The sequence below is a fragment of the Cygnus olor genome, chromosome 15, assembly GCF_009769625.2.
Source record: "Cygnus olor isolate bCygOlo1 chromosome 15, bCygOlo1.pri.v2, whole genome shotgun sequence".
NCBI classification, from domain to species: domain Eukaryota; kingdom Metazoa; phylum Chordata; class Aves; order Anseriformes; family Anatidae; genus Cygnus; species Cygnus olor.
The window spans coordinates 8,911,078-8,925,924 of NC_049183.1; the positions used below are offsets into that span (position 1 = coordinate 8,911,078).

General features: G+C 44.7%; 1 long non-coding RNA gene across 12 annotated transcripts in view; it reads right to left on the bottom strand.

Annotated features, from left to right (window-relative positions):
- The window catches only part of LOC121078487, a 157,248-nt gene that overhangs the window by 62,598 nt on the left and 79,803 nt on the right, over nucleotides 1–14,847 (bottom strand). For 7 of the 12 annotated variants that reach the window (XR_005824600.1, XR_005824603.1, XR_005824595.1 and 4 more), the window contains exons 1-2: nucleotides 8,686–8,840; nucleotides 8,454–8,550 (exon numbers count right to left, since the gene is read on the bottom strand). This is a non-coding gene — a long non-coding RNA (uncharacterized LOC121078487). Of the gene's footprint in view, nucleotides 1–8,453; nucleotides 8,551–8,685; nucleotides 8,841–14,847 lie in introns of those variants that run through there. The other 5 variants (XR_005824601.1, XR_005824594.1, XR_005824602.1 and 2 more) reach the window with 3 other exon arrangements.

The following is a 14,847-nucleotide window of genomic DNA, read 5'->3' on the forward strand; positions in this document are numbered from 1 at the left end:
TGTGCACAGCAATCTATGTCTAAACTTTTCTTCTCTGCTGAAGCTGTTACACATTTAGTGGAAGTACTGAATTTTAGGGGCAGTTTCAGCCTCACTGAACTGACATTTCTCATGCCTTGGTAGTGGATTCAGGACAGAAATAGAGATGACTTCCCATCCTATTCATTCTCATTATGAACCTTCTCTCCCTTCTGCAATCAACATACACATACATGCTTAAAAAAAAGCATACATCTCATTACAGTTTCCAAAACTGCTCGCTGGACTGTTAGAGATGCCAGTGTGGATTAAGTCTCTCGAGAGAGATCCTCTAATAGCTTTGGAAGCTTTAAAAGCTTTGTATTTTCTATTATATTTATTATTATTTGAGCAAAGTTGTCAGAATGAGATGTTTTGCTCCAGTTATAGTCTCCTTGCCCAAACAGAAATCATCTTACCAGCCTTTAAAGCACAGGCATTGATCAGCGACACACAAGCTCTAACAAGAGTAACCACCCCACAGCCTATAGTCCCGATCCTATTGTGTGCCTGCTGTGTACAGACCCCTGTACAGCCCCAGTGAGATCGGTAAGACCCCATAAAGCCATGTGGGTTTCGTCATGCAGATCAGATTAAGAGCTCAAGGCCTGGTAATATCCTCACTTAAATCACCCATAATGTGCTACGCCATCTACTATGAAAAGAGCAGGAGAGATAATGGTTTATAGCCTCCACTTTACATACAAATTCAGCTGTACATCTGTCCAATAGTCTCTTAAACTATTTCCAAAGGGCTTTGGTAAAATACGTTATTCTAATTGTTAATCATCAGAACATCACAGCTGAAACGAGAAAAACACTGAGAAATACCTTAAAATACTCATTACAGCTGAAAATGTCTATTTCTGACATGCTTTTGGAGCCAGGAAATCCCTCATGCTTTCCCTTGCCAAATATCACATTCAGTGTCAGTTCCACCATCATTTACATCGAACGCTCACCCAGCACAACGCCAATAAAATGCCATCCAAAGCCCCTACTTGCTCTCAACCTGAAAGCACACGAAAAGCAAGGGAAGGTCTGACCTGACCAGCGCCTTTCTCAGGAAACAGCCGACAGCAGGATTCCTGCTCATGCACTATCTTAGGGTACCTTTATTGGGAGCCAGCCTTTCGGTGCAATTGGCAATATCTGCACACTCCCTGCACATCAAACCAGGAGCACAAAGGGGTTAGAAAGTATTTAAGCTTTTAAGCCCCCAGATCTCCCTCTGAAGGTGTCCTGCTCTTCTTTTCTAATTCATTAGAGAATAAATCTGTGATAAGCAAAGTAAATTAGATTCAGTGACATTCTGCTAATTGAGTCATCTTCCCCTGCCTGACTTGGCTGGGTTTTTAATTACCAGCTAATCTCATCAATATGGTGGATGACTGGCAGCGTGCAGATCACTGCCGTACAACCGCAGCGAAATAGAAAGAGAAGTTCACGGCTCATTGCCTGACCCGGGTCTCTTTTGTCATACACAGGAATAAATTGGGCAGATCTGCCAGTCGTGTAGCGACCTCGAAGTATGGAGAACAAGGAGGATGACGGAAGGCAAACAAACAAGCAAAGCCAGCGGAGCTGCTGGGAAGACCTCCAGCAGCTTCAGGAAGGAGGGAGCAGGAGGGAAAAGGGCTCTGCAAACCCATCCTGCATCCCAATGAAATCCTAATGCAGTGAGGCCTTCAGGCTGCAAACGGGATGAGTTGTGCAAGAGATAGCTACAGTGGTTGTCATTTTCAAACTCAAGCCAACACAGCTGGCTAGGCAGTGACACTACCTGCTTTCCTGCTGCCCAGTTAAACTCAGTTGCATGAAGCAAATTTTCAGCGTCACTGAAAACATGACCTGGACATTTCTTTGCTGTGGTTCCCAGCAAGACTGACCCTGCTGTCAGATTTATACTGGTGGATCCCAGTCTGCAGGGATCCAGCCGAGATCTTAAAGCAGGATCAAGACTTATATTTCCCTGCATCTGTTTCTTTGACATTTATTTTTAGGCATAGCTATAAGACTTAATAGCCTAGGATAGCTTACTGCCTCCAATAAGAGATTTCAGCCAGAGATTTTTAAAGTAAAGATGTGCAAACTTTAAATCAAACACTTGATTCATAAAGCACAGACCATAAATATTTCTTACGCTTTATAATTCTCTCAAGCCTCACACCTGCAGTGTTGACATCAGTGGAGTTCTATATCAACTTCAAAGGGGGCAAGCTCAGAGTTTTTATTTTTCCAAAGTATCTTTTAAGCTTAAGCTTCCTATCTATTTTTTGTCTGGCAATAGTAGGTTTGTTAGGGTAATGGCCAAAAGCAGCCTTTTTCGAGCAGAAACTCAGTTCCATTTGTCTCTATAATGTAACTGTTAGTGTCTCAGACGGTCTCTGGAAATAGCCAAATAAACGGCTGCCCAGCATAAATATGTTCTGACTGTATAAAGTATTTATAAATCATCCATGTCATCCAGGAGCCCGCTCACTTAGAGCATGCTGTTTCAGGGAACAGCACTGACAGTAAGTGCTAAACAAGTCACAAAAAATGAACATGGGAGGGATGCAAGCACCATCGCAGTAAAGCCATTAAACATTGGAGTTAATGCCTCTGTTTTAATCCCAGGAAGAAAGGAAAGGTTTTTAAGCATACAATTAGATCTCTTTTAAAATGCAGTCCTTAGAGAGCCTGTTTGGGCACATACATGCTTTCACCGGAGCAGAGGAAGTAATATTGCTGCAAGAAATACAATTATTCCCTGCATTTCTCACCAGGAAAGCCAGCAGAGCCAATGCAGCCCCGCATGGAGCATCGAGGGGAAACGAAGGAAGGGAATTGCAATACCAAGGGTCCTGCCTGCAAACACCACACCCTCTTCTAGTTCACGTTTCAGAGTCCTTTGGAGTCCACTGTGCAAAACCAACAAATATTTAATTCCTAAAGGCCCTCACATGCCTGGGGTGAGGCGCAATGATTATACCTCTGCCAGCACTGCCTGATGGCAGCTGGGGGCTGCCCGGGGGTGTGATGGCCAGGGAGAGGCACTGGCAGGGACACAGCTTCAGCACTGCAGGAGCAACTCAGTGTCCTACAACAAAGCCATGCAATGCAAAGCTTTGTGCTTGGACTGTGTCCATCTGAGAGGGGTTAGTCCTCAGCTGCCTGTTCAGCAAAACTGGTCTTTATGTTCTGCCTGCAAACACCCACCAAAGCATTCCCAGCACCCAGCCAGCCGTTTCCTTGGCTGACTTAAAACCAACCTGAGCACCTGCATAGATACCTCTGAATCCCCCTTGCTTCTCTGTAGGGCAGAGCTTAAAAGGAACTATATACTTAAGTAACTGCATAGATTTTTCTTAAACTACGTAGCCAAAGGCTGCAGACAGAGATGGATTCCCAGGGGCCACGGAATCGCTGGCTGCATCTACTCTGCCCAAGCTGGATTGATGACTGCCAGCCTTAGATAGGAAACCCAGCAGACAGCGATGTCTCCCAAGCTGACAACAATGCAGGGGGAACAGAAAATAAAATATCAATGGCTCAAGTTAATTCTGCCAACCCTCCCTCCCAAATAAAACAAAAACCCCATGTGAATATTTGCTGGGCAGCCAAGTCCCTGAGCTGGTGATCAGAGGTTGGTTCTCATGAAACGAGGCTATTGACTTCTGTGGAAAATGACTGCTACAGGAAAATTCAAGATGAGACATCACACTTGGCCTTTCCTAGGCACTTGAACAACTCACCAGAAGAGCATTCAGATACTTTCTCAACCTATTTTGCTTCCTACAGAAGGAAGGAGGAAGTGCTACAGCCAGCTCCTGGCACACGTGCACTGTTTTCTTCTCATCTGCTGTGAAAGCAAATTGACCTCAGCTGTTTGCTGTAATAAATCTTCTCCCATTTTCTCCTTCCTTCATTCTTTTCTGTTTAAAGTTATTTTTACATTAGACTTAAATACATTATACTCATTTTTCTAGGAGCCACGTTGTTAAATGACCATGAATCTATTTTAGTTGCACCTTAATTTATTAACTCCACTGCCTGCTTCCAGTGTTGGTGCCTCTATTGTAGGATCATAGGAGGTTTGGGTTGATTATCCTTCTAACTATTTCATATGCAGAGCCATTATTTCACTCTGCTCCACGCTATTATAATAAAGCAAAAAGCTCTCATTTTTTCATTTCAGCTCACATTGGGGGACTACATACCTTATTAGTTTCTTCTAAGTTCTTATATTCTGTGTGTTGTGTAGTGCAGTCAGAATACAGATGTGTTCTGCCTTAGAAGCTGCTTTGCAGAACTTAGTGATGGAGACAACCTGAAGGGAAAGCATTTCTCTTTTTTTTTTTTTTTTTTTTTTTAAATCAGGTGAACCAGTGAATTTTAGCTCCTCTGGCTCCTTTCCCTATCAGTGCCACCATGCTGCCATCCCATGTCCTTAGAGACATATAATTTTCAACCTGCCCACTGATACAGCCCTGCCCACCGCTGGGATATTGGTATCAATTCCTAGCCGCCACTTGGTCTCCAAAACGCTTCTAACCCCATAGTGGACCTCTGCATCTGTTGCTCTACAAAGCCTGAGTGAGCAAAGCAGCAGCACCGCCTGCCAGCTCCCAGCCATGCCTGGAAGGGGATGTCCCCAGCCCACCAACCAAGACTGATCCCATGAAGGCCCAAAGCTGGTCCTATCCCACTCCCCAGGTGTTTTGTCCTCCCTAAAAGAGCAGACATGGTTTCTCCGAAGAAAATAATCTTGCCCCTTTTCAGCAGCTCCATTTGCACTCTGATTTTTCTTTGCCTTGATCAGCCAGTTTCACTCGAGCTGCTCTTCAGTCTTTGACTCCCACCGCTGTTTGCAGCCCTACTGAATTTGCTAAGTGGACTCAAGTGGCCACAAGTGTCTGATTAGCGCTCGGTGGCCCCCAGACAGCCTCGTGCCACCCGGGGGTGGGTGACCTCAGCTACACCGGGATCGGAGCACAAGGCAGCACGTGCACCGCAACGCCCCTGGGCTGCCTGCAAAGAGCAGCCCCTCCTGCGTGCCGGAGTAGCTATTGATTTTTCCTGCTGTTCTCGGGGGAACTCACAAGAAGAAAATGATTTTCTTTTAAGTTCAAGCGCAGGAGTCTGCCTTGCTAAAGGGCTTATCTTCACATAGAAGTTTTACCGATTCGGCTTGAGTTGCATAATTAAAGTCGTGCAACCCCCCATAGTGTGGAAAATCCTATAAAAATGCTTTATATGGAGATAGCTGCATGAATTTAAAGCACTCTCCTACCAGTATAAATACCACCCTCCATGAGAGCCACTACAAATATAGTTACTGTCCAAAAGCATACATCAAGGAATTTTACAACTCTTCCGTGATCTATGTCACTGTACAGCACTGAGCAGCATATAGAGCTCAAGCCTTCCAAACACAGAGAGCAGATGAATCTTTAAAATCTCAGGAGGAAAAAAAGATCTATATTTTATATCATATATTTATATTTTATATTGAGCGTTAATTTAAGTGCCAGTTATTTCTCCTTGGATTTCTAGCTCCAGTTCAAATGGGTTCCGATATATTCATTACGATTCAGTCTGTTTATTTAGCATTAGAGCTGGCTGAACTATTCATTACTCATTTAGCCTACTTATTTATTTTTATTTATTTATGGTAAGTGAATCTTCACCAAATAAATCCTAGCTCTCCTCCTACAATGTTCAGACTAGCGGCATTCCCTGGAGACCTTGGGAGAATGATTATTCAGACCCATGGTCTATTCACATGTATCAATTCCCCATTTATTCTCTGTGGTGTGTACCTGAATGCCTGAGCATTCGCGATGCCTCCTAGGAGTTCCTGCAAACCTGTTTCTGGGACCAAACATTATTTCCCATTGAGCTGTGCTAAAACAAACAAACTAACTAACTAACAATAATTTAAAAAAAAGAAAAATAAAAAAAATGCAGTCTTCCCTCTGACACTCTGCCTGAGCACTCCAACCATCAGCGTGACACAGTGCCGTGTATTTTGGTGAACGGCAACAAGTAGCTCTCATCCACAGCAAGCTGGCTAATCCACATCACTAATGTAGATTCTCATTTGCATGCTCAAGCTCATTCTCTCCTTGCTTCTTTCAAAGATAGAAAGAGCAGAATATTTTGCTGAGATTGTAAATATCTTAGTAAGAGTGGGCAATATCTCAGATTACCTCCCAGTACACGCTAGCAAGGATATAAATAACTGAACCTTTGCCATCATTACTGAAAGAAAAAAAAAAAAAGGACCAGAGAACATCATGTGCTGCAGCATCCTTATTTTCTGGAGCTGACTGTTCACTCCTCCAGAGTTCACTGCCTCAGTCTGCTCTGGTCTGCATTATATATTGCCATGTTTATTTTCAACCACTTTAAAACGCGCTGCTGGATGGATGCTTGCACACACCACTCAGCCAGATTTGAGAGGGCAGCCAGGTACAAGCTACAGTTCATTCCTCTAACAAACAGCCCTGCACGCCGTGCTCGTTCTGCAGGAGGTTAGGACGTGTCCTAGGGCGTTACTTTCTCCTGTGCCACATGCCCAGCTCTTAATGCCCTAACACAGCAAGAAAAGACAATGCTGCTGACCCTAAAAGCTCCCTGCAAACCTCTTACACACCACAGCTTGTGAAACGTACGCCCCAGAGAACCACGGGGAAGCTCTCAAGCTGTCATCTCTGTGAAAAGGAGATTCCCACAGCGATCCTGGTGCTTTGCTGCAGATAGAACAGCGCTGAACACAGGGTGAGGGAGACCACCAACCTTGCCCACAGCAGCCCTTGCTGCTTTGCTTCCCCTCAAACCGGCAGTTCAGATTTCCCAGCAGCAGTGGGTATTTTTCACTTTTAGTTTCTCTCTTTCAGCACTACCTATATATTCCATTTTTTACCCCTGCTATAACCAGGAAAAAACAAAGTGAACATCAGCATCTGACACCAAGAATAGAAATCCTGCTCATCTTTCAATTCCTGCCTTAGCGGAAGTGAAATGTTCTCAAAACATGACTTTGGGCAGGAGGGCATCCTCAGCTCTAGGCATACTCTGTGCAGAGGTTCTCATTGCCCGGAGACATCCTCAAAACTCTTACTCATTGATTCAGTCCCTGACCTTTCAGTGAACCGACTCCTGAATTTAAAAACACCAAAGACTTGAATATGCTTAACACAATAACGAGCACTTTCCCAAGCTGTTATAACAGCAAAATCTTTTCCATTTATTTACCCCTAACTCATTCCTTTAGCTGACCACCAAAAAGCCAAGAGTGTTCAGCTTCCACCCTGTTTGACTTCCCTTTCAGGGCTAAGAGTAATAATACATGAGATGATGCATCAATTTTCAATTTAAAATCAGTAATGTTCTGTTTGCTTTCAGGTTGTTAGTTCATTCATCTTCTGCTGCAACAATAATATTCATCTGAAGGATAATCCTGTGCAACTCAGGCTGCCATCACCCCCACATACCACACTGGTGCTCAAAGAGGCAGCGGTTTCTGCAGGGCTCTGACTCTGAGCACTGCAGGACCCTGGGCATCAGTTCCTCTCCGTGGGACCCCAGAGCTGCTCTCACACCTGCACCACCAGCATGCCAGGTCACCCACCGATCAGGAGACATTGAACGGGCAGCTTGTGCTCCGTGTGAATCCAACGGTCACAGGTTAATCTGAGATCTTCCAACAGATAATCTCAGGCTGTTTTGTTCCTTGCCAGTCCTAATCTGTTTTATCCCATACTCTGCGAGCTCTGCCAAAGTTTCCAGCTGGACCCTTCAACCTGTCACTCACCAGTTCTGCTGCAGCCCCAAATGTCTTCCAGATCCTTCAGTTAAAGTCTGCCTCTCTGAAGTACGCCACGTTAGCAGAGCAGTCCTGAGACATCTTCAATACACCGACCCAGACCGTCCTCCATGTTCCCCAAACACCACCAAGTAAGTATGTGAAGTGCATCAAGGCTATCGCCCTGAAAAACAGCACCTCTGGCTGTCTGGCTTTCCAGAGGTGCTCTGCACATACAAATGCAGAGAGAAATACCGTTCAATCCTTTTCCAGCTGTCTTCAAGACTTAGCAGAGCCTTTGGCAACTCTGTTCCTCCATTCAGACTTATCTTTTCCTTCATGGCACCATACACTTGTTCAACATTTACTCAGGGCCCAACATATTCGAAAAATCTTTTATTTCATTTGCCATCTGACAATGCCCCACACTATACGTTGTGCTACCATTCCCAATAGTGCAAGGGGACTCAGCGGCAGCTCAGAGCAACCTCAGTATTTATGACACCTCTTGGCTGCAGGAGGAGCCTCCTCCCAGCCCTCAGCTCACAAAGTCTCTGCTAATGACCTGCCTCCCTTTGCAATCAGCAACCATTCAGCCCCCCACCTAAGGCACATGCCCCAGCGATCGCCGCTCTGCACTTACTCATCACAGATGTCCTGCAGAGCTGGCCCAGAGGCGCACCTCGGTCGTGTTTCTAGGAACTCCATGCATTCACATTCTGATGGAGGACTAACAGGTCCTGTGGGAAAAAAAATGCAAAGCTATTACAATCTGAAATTATAAAAGCCAAAATAAACTAATTTTCATTCTAAAAATCACTTTCTTTTCCTTATTCTTTACTTCAAAGTAATGGGAAATGGCTCATCATGCTTACAGACTGCATTACTCAACAAGGTGCTGAGAGTTTCCACCTGCAGTAAAAGCTTGATGGGTCTGTGGCAGATACCTCCACTTGCACTCTCCAAATCGCATGCTTTAGCTCACAAGCTGCAGCATTAAGGCAGAGCTGTGAGTCATCTCCAGAAGACTTTCACGAAACGGTTGAACTCGCCTGTTGATCATCTTGAACTTGAAGCCATGGCTCTGGGGTCAGTCCTCCCCTTCTCCTAACCAGCGTGTGGCTGGGACGCGGTGACTCATGGTGAAGTCGAGAGGGTTCAGTCCACCACTTTTCCTTTGGTAGGAAATGATTCAAGATTTCCTGCTACTTTTTGTGTACTTTTTAAAAGCATGTCTTTTAACATTGGCTTTTATAGTGATGTTTCCGATCCTCTTCACCCCACAGGGTTTCAGATCACAGATGGTCAGGGTTAAGCACTGAGCAAAGCAATTCTGGTCATCAAAGGACAGTGTGAGAACATGCTTTGTCAGAAAACAGTGATGTTCAGAAAGGCTCTCACAGCATTCACGACCGTGCAACACTTCCCTGCTTCAATCTGCTGCTGCCTGTGATCCTTTTCACTTCCCCCACATAGCTTCACTGGCACTGCGCATGTTTTGGGTGACCTCTACATCAGTGCCGCAATTAAATAAACCCCATCGTTAATATTGAATAAACCCAATATCTTTATGCTACTTGCCTATCCAACATGATTACCCGAGGCTTTCTGTCCTAAGGACACAATGACATGCATATTAGGTCTGGCAACTAGCTCTGGTGCCATCGTCCTGCACCACATAGGGTCTCCATTCCCCCAAAGCACCTCTGAGAAATTCCTGCTTGCTTTGATTCTATCAGAAAACAACCTGGTACATTCTTCTATAGCAATATATGGAGATCCATGCCTGCTAGGAACAACATGCTGACCCTCTAACACAGCCAAGCCAAAGAGCTTATGTAGCTTTAAAGATATGTCGAAAATCTTCTAGGATTAACAAAGGACCCCAAGATGAGCAATTTTAGTGGGAAAAGCATGATATTTCTTTGCAGGCAACTTCTTCCTGAAGAAAAAAAAAAAGGAGAAAAAAATCTAATTTCAGATTGCGTTTGCCAGATGTAAATTTGGTATAAAGTTGAATTCAGCTTTGTCTAAAAGATGAGCCTTCAAGATTCATGCAAATCTTTGTGTCCTCCTAACACAGCAGTAAAGCTCCAAGCAAATCCACACTCTCTCCAACCTCAAGATTCCTTAGCAAGAGGAGAAATTTTTTGTTTTGATTTTTCAGTTTCATCTGTAACTTGGGAAGGACAAAAGTCTCTCGCTGTACACAGTGACCAGGTCACGGATGGGCCTTTGTTTGCGGCAGGGGATGCTGGAGGGGCTTTACGAAAGGCCCAAAGTCTTGAATAATGCAGGAAGTGAAAAGTGATTTAAACAAAAATAGTTTCTGACTAAGCCTTCTTACAGATACTCACTATCCATGTCGTGTAAAGAAACTAATTCTAGTTAAACAGAGGTTTTGTCGTGCTTCTCATCATAAGGCCCAACAATGGTACAATTCAAGGGCATACCAGTGAGTGTCATGATCCCTTCAGTTCCCAGGGCAGCTGTAATCGCTGCTCCAAGAGGCTCACAACTGGAGCCCTCACAGAGGAGGGCAATGTACATCCACCTTCCCACAGCAATAGTATTGGATAGTTGCAATTAACTAATTGGCAGGAGAGCATGCTGAGATTTTGGTATTGCTAAATCAAAATCTAGCTTGACTTGTACTGACCTGGAAACATTCCCAAGAATTTCCTCCATTCCAGTTAAAACTCTACAGAATTAATTTCACTTTTGAATGTCATATCCTTTATTTCTTCCCATTAAATAATTTGATTCCAAATTATCTGCCATCCTAGTCCGGGAAATACTTTGAGAGACAACTGTCAAACTGCTTACAGACTACCATGTACACTGCATCATGTGGGGCATGTTTTGCTTTTTTTAAAGGCTCATTAATGTCCTTCTCTCCATTTATTATATATACCCACACGTGTGTCCCCTTACAGGAAAACAAAAACTAAGAGATACTTTCTTCACATACATGAAGCTGGAATCTCTAACATCAAGAATTACTTGCTTACATCTGTTTTCCCTTCAGGCTTCTTCTAGCTCATCAGTACATTCTGGAATGACAACCCTACATGCAGTTCCAGTCTTGATAAAAAGAACTGGTTAAACTTCAGTGAAAGTGGTGATTTTGGCTGTATTACTGAGTCACTGAAAGAAAAGAAGGTTTGTGATTAAAAGAAATGTTAACATACTCATGAGATCTGGCTTCAGCTCCTGACCCTGCCTGGCTTGTGAATAGGCTGAGACTTCTTCCTGTCAAAGCCTTTGCTTAACGTGCCTGCTTTGTTGCAGAAGCTGCAGACACTGGCAATGTCAATACAGTGCCTGTAGCAAGAAACTTCTCAGAAAGAAACATACACCAATTCAAATAATCCTAAATGGAAGGCTTAGAAGGAACGACCAGGATCTAGGCTTCAAACAGCTTTAAATTGCTTCTACTCCCGTTAATATCTTCCAGTCTGCGGGAAGGCTGACCTCTTTATTGGTTTGATAGTCATGGGGAAATGTTATTCTGAGGTTTACAAAATACACAGGCAAAGGAAGCTGGGGCAAAGGAGGTCTGGAGATCCCAGCTACCGGGGAGATCTGATAGGGCAAATCTGATTAGCACCATGACCAAAATGCTGACCTCTGCCCCGTCCCCTGTAACCATTACCCATACAAGCAGCTGCAGCATCACTGAGAGGACCATGCTTGTCTGCCCAGCACTGCAAGACCTCCCACTTCTTGCAGCGAAGAAAACATGCCCCGGTTTTGGTTTGCAGCTTTTTATTCTCAGTGTCTGAGGCCCATCTTTCTTACTGGATGCTGACAGTGATAAGGAACAATGCTCTTGGCATCTCATCGGCTGTTGTACCGTGGTAAAAATGTTTGATCACACCCACCGCTCCTCCAGGGAGGCTGCTGCATCATTTTTGCCTTACTGAACGTCCAGTTGAAGAACATGGGATTACATGACCATGCTCAGCAAATCCTGTTGACAGCCACTCACAGAGGTTCAGACCTCTCTCCCCAGGATGCCACCAAAAGCCATCATATCCTTCTGCTGGGGAAGTCTCCGGTGCAAGGCAGAGAACTGATGAGAAAGAGCAAAATCTGTCCTTTGGAAATTCTGAGGCTTCAAAATTTGGCTGTGACTTGAAACATAAGAGACACTGGTGAAATGAAGATCAAAAAGATGGCAACATGATGACAAGGTCACATGTATTTTGGGGAATTTTAACGCTTTCCTTTTGACTCTTATCTGACATGTGGTGAACTCTAAAACATTGGCAACGTTGCAATCTATAGCTCGCCAGCCCATCCCAGATCCGTAGGCGGGGCTTGGCTGGAAGTTTTGGGAAGGGCTGCAGGATGGCAGCCAAGTGATAGAAACACCTAACGAGCCACATCTGAAGGACATTTCCCAGCCCTTCACATGCATGTCTGATCACGTGACAGGGAAAAGTGCTGCTTAAAGCTCTCAGCTACTCCAGGATGAGCAGCCAAGACTACACCAACAAAAGAGAAATCACTACGCACTTCATTTGGCTCCTATTCTCTATGGCAGGGAACTTGATCCAGGCAAGAATTAATCTGAGAAGTCTTTGATCTCATGTCTCATGTGCTGGTAGAGGTGAGTAGAGGGGTACCTCCAGTTTCACTTGGAAAAACAGATAATCTCTCAGAGAAATACACTGAAACTGAAAGCTGTGATCCCAATTCAAAGTTTGAACATTTTCTGTCCTGTCACAGTGCTTAGCTAAGTCACACTTGCACCCTACAGAAAACCAACAAAATTCAACTTTTCTTTTGCTTTACATGCCCTTCAGGTTGTTTCTATTCCTGTAATTTGTCGTGCCTGTACCATCTATGTCTGCATTTTAAATAAGAACAGGGAGCTAGAATTAGTGAGTTTTAGCTAATGACTTTAATTGGTGTTGAATAGCTAGCTTTGAAAAGCCTCCTTTTTGACCTCTACCCTGAGAGCTGAAGTGTTTATCATGGAGCTTAGCTGCAGTTTTGCAGTGCTGTAAATGAGCGTTATATTCCTAGGTGCTGCTTCTCAGTGGCATCCCTAAAGGAGACGCCGCATGAGCAGGACACTGGCATTACAGTGCCTGCACACCGAGACCAACGGCACCTACATGGCATCGACCTCCGAGCTGAGGACTTCACCTGCTACGACCAGAAGCAGGCAGGAGGGTGGGTAACGCTGCCTGCTGTACGACATCAGTGTAACCACACAAATTATTTCATGCTTCCAGGACTGGTCAAGAGTGGGGGACCTGTGAGACCCCAATACAATTACAAACGAGAAACAGGATGGTGAAATTCCACTAAATCTTCTGCTCGTTCACTTCAAGTAACCTAACAGGCAAAAATATCAAAACCATCTAAAAAGATGCATTCTGCAAAATCTTCAGGTGGTATCTAGTGTCCAGCACGTGACTTGTAGCTGCCTCAGGTGATGAAGGCACAGCCACGTGGCTCTCGAAGCGTCGGAGATGGCAGCACTGTAACGCAGCACAAAGCCATAATGCACCGCATCGGTGAACGCTTTGCATAGGAGCAAGGCAGTGTTTGATAAACACCGCCTCTGACAGACAATCCCATCACAATTGGGGCTTAGAGGTTTGTTTCGAAATGAGACTCAGAGCCATAACACAAAAAAAAACACAACCTCTGAGTAATAGCACTTTGCAGGATGGTATGAGGAAGAATTGCTTTATTAACAACAAAAAAAAAAAAAACAGCAGCTCAGCCAGATGTTATTTGTAAGGCTTGACCTGACAATTGATATATTGATACCTAGTTATTGCCAAAGCAGGAGAACTCAATGAGATGCATCTCTCTAGCATGCAAATAAATCAAACGGCTCCCGCAGTGACACCCCAAGCACTGCCTTGCATACGAGTAGCAAAGGCAGAAGGCTCAGGGAAGACGCAACAGCACATCACGCTGCCCAGCCAACGAGCAAAACAGAGCACACAGGAATCCATGAGGAGAGCATGCAGCAAGTGAGGCAGCTGAGGTGGCTCTTTGGCCGTCAAGGAGCAGCACTGAGTCACCGAGAGGGAAGGACAAGCAAATGATGTCGCAACGAAAAAAAGAAATCCATGTCTGAGGTTAATGATACACTTCTGTGTGGGATGAGCCAAAGGAATATTGCTAATTGGCCAGCACTGCTGCAGCGTTAATTAATTTGGGATCTAGTAGTAAAATAACCAGATCGTAAATCAGACCAATTAGAGCAGTCAGATAACAAATCTATGCAAGAGAACTTCAGTATTACATAATAATAATAATAACTCCATAAGAGATAGATGCCATAAAAAGATCATGCTAAACGTGTCTGCAGTTGAAAGGCAGAAACGTACTCTTTTAGGGGACCACCAAGGGTTGCCTTGGCGAATGGATGGTAGCTGGAGAGACTTTCAGGGCATGAGCACAGCTCCTACTTCGTATCTCTGAGCAGTCCAGTATCGCAATTTCATTCTGTTCGTCCCCTACAAGGCCAACAGAGTTGGTGCCACGGTACAGCGGCAGTTAAAGAAGTGAGGCCAGAGTTACAAACTGACCAGAAGCACCTCCTGCTGATACAACTGCTCCAACCACCCCCACCCCACCCCACCCCACCCCCCAAAACATGCTGACCCCCCAGCAGACGCAGCAGCTCAGTTTTAGGGAAGCGCATTAAGCAAGCCAAAAACTTGTAACGATGCTCCAGACTGAGCTAATATCAATTATTGTGGCTCCACTGACCACAGCAAGGCTCTGGCTCTCTGTTGAGATAACAAGCTGCATACTGCTTATCTGCCATTAGACACATGGCAATAGTAGACATGAGAAGGGCTCATCCAGACTGCAGAGCGTATCAGGCACATCTTGCCTAACGAGAACAAAACAAGGTGCCGGGGATGCGAAGGGGATGGGAACGGGCACAGCAGCGCTCGCACAAAGCCAGAGCCCAAAGCAGCACCAAACAACAACAGGGGCCATTTGAAGCAAACAGTTTCTCGCAGTTATCCTAGGCTCATAAAAACAAAGTAAGGATG